The sequence below is a fragment of the Epinephelus moara genome, chromosome 22 (genome assembly GCF_006386435.1).
Source record: "Epinephelus moara isolate mb chromosome 22, YSFRI_EMoa_1.0, whole genome shotgun sequence".
Taxonomy (NCBI): Eukaryota; Metazoa; Chordata; class Actinopteri; order Perciformes; family Serranidae; genus Epinephelus; species Epinephelus moara.
This window is the reverse complement of record NC_065527.1, coordinates 38,992,982-38,995,337: the sequence shown is the minus strand read 5'-3', so window position 1 is coordinate 38,995,337 and position 2,356 is coordinate 38,992,982. Positions and strand designations below refer to the sequence as shown.

Sequence of the window (2,356 nt, the reverse complement as noted above, 5' to 3'; positions counted from 1 at the left end):
TGAGTGGAAAAATTCACTTGACTAGAAAATACCTCAACAAAATCAGAAATCAAATGTTTTGCAAAGTTTATAAACCTTGCTATCCTCAGGGAGAGACTCAAAATTAGGCAAATTTTGGCGCACATAGTTCCTAATTTGTAGGTATCTAAAGAAGTGTGATGATGGAAGAGAAAACTTGTCTTTTAACTGAATGAATGAGGCAAACTGTTTGTTAATGTACAGATCTTTTAAAATGACTATGCCTTTAAGCATGCAGGCCATATTTAACTTAATTTAAAGCATGCATGTTAACTAAAATAATTTAACACATATTGGTCCCTGACCAGCCGACCACTGTCGTCATCAGGGAAGATGGCAAGATTGTCCCAGTCCATGTGTGATGGCACTCTGGGGGCCCTCTCCTTCCTCAGGCAGGCCACATTGTGGAGGACAGCACAGGCCACAGTGATGTCACATGCCCTCAAAGGGCTGACCCTTAAGTGGTGAAGACAGTGAAAGCGTGCCTTCAGGAGGCCAAAGGTCATTTCGATCCTGGCCCTTGTCCTGGCATGGGCATGATTATAGGCCTGCTGTGCTTCCTTAGGGTCTGTGTATGGTGTGAGGAGAAAAGGCTGACAGGCATACCCCCTGTCCCCCAGCAACACACCAGAGAATTCACCTGTCAATATAAAATCTCATCATCACAACCACATAAATAGAGTGACATTCTTGACACAGCCATGATGTAAAAAGTGGTTATTAATAGAGGTTGTGTGGCTCACCTTGTGATAGGCACTGATAGATTCCAGAGGTTCGAAAGACTCGGGAGTCATGGACCGAGCCAGGCCACTTTTCCACAACACTGCTGATCAGATAGTAAGCATTGCAGACCATCTGAAATTATAAGATGAAGACTATCAAACCAATCAATGCACATCACAAGCAATGCAGTGTTCATTAATCGACAATATCAAAAAGTCATGTATGCTTTAATGCTGTGAAAGGATTTCCTATTCACAAAATCCCCCTCATGGGCACCTGAGGGGGATTTTGTGAATAGGAAATCCTTTCACTCTTGATGTGCGTGCAGTCCAATGCACCAATGACATTGGGGAAACCTGTAACACAAAGCAATGAGTATCCTACTATGACTGTTGACAGTTGTCCTGTAATTTGTAGTTTCTCTTACCTGCAATCCTATAAAACTCCTTTGATGTCGCGGAGGCCAGGGAAGAAGATGAAGACATCTGAAAGTGCTTCAATAGCCAGACACACACTCCGTATTGTGCAGCAACTTGTGGCCTTGTTCAGTTGTTCTGCATCCCCCACTGAGTACAGGAAGCCTCCACTTGCAAAAAAGTGCAAGGCCACACAAACCATCTGCTCGACACTCAGCGCATGGCTCCGTGCTGTGCAGTGTTTGATCCTGGGACCCAGCAGTCTGCACAGATACCAGATGCCATCTGCAGAAAATCTGTATCTTTCATATAGGTGGTCGTCAGGGAAGGCCAGTGGGGTCCAACCGGTCCCTGAAGACCCTCTCTCGCCTGAAGGCTCTCCTGAGCATGAGTGCTTCTTCATCCACCACATCTTGCAAGAATGGGCACGCCATTGTTAGAGCAGGAAGGAACACACCATTTTGGGCCTTCTTATAGGCTATTGACTCACTTGACTTTACGAGGAACACCTTTGCACCCTCACGCCTCACAAGCTGCAAATGTTTTTTTTAGTCATCATGATACCTACTACCTTAAAGAATAGATAATTAAACTGTTCCCACTACTCACTTTTTATTGCCACGAGGTGTTTTGATATATCTGGGAAATTGCATTTCAGGGTACATTATGTGCCTTTCTTCTATCCTCAATACAACCAGTCTTTCAACTTCCAAGCAATCATAGCACTTAGGTAGGATGACAGATGGAAATTCCACAGTCCTTCTGCCTAGTGTCATCTCTATGGTAGCCCTAACTGTGCATACAGTTTCAGTTTTATCAAAATCACCAATGATCTCCTCACTGCAGCTGACACCGGTTCACTCTCCATTCTCATCCTCCTCGACCTGAATGCGGCCTTTGACACCATCTCACACCCCATCCTCCTCAGCAGACTCTCCTCAATTGGCATCACCCACACCCCCCTTCACTGGTTCCATTCTTATCTCACAGACCGCACTCAGTTTATACAGCTTAAATCTTTCTCCTCTGACCCTTCCCCAGTCACCACAGGTGTGCCCCAGGGCTCTGTCCTCTTCATAACCTACCTCCTCCCCCTCGGCCCTATCTTCCGCAAATTTAACATTAATTTTCACTGCTTCGCGGATGACACCCAGCTCTACCTTTCTTGCAAACCTAACTCCACACTCCCACCCCCTCCC

At 45.5% G+C, this 2,356-nt stretch overlaps 1 pseudogene; it reads right to left on the bottom strand.

Moving 5' to 3' along the window:
* Positions 1 to 277: 277 nt before the first annotated feature.
* LOC126383558 (putative nuclease HARBI1) lies at positions 278 to 1,591 on the bottom strand (annotated as a pseudogene).
* Between the last annotated feature and the right edge of the window lie 765 nt (positions 1,592 to 2,356).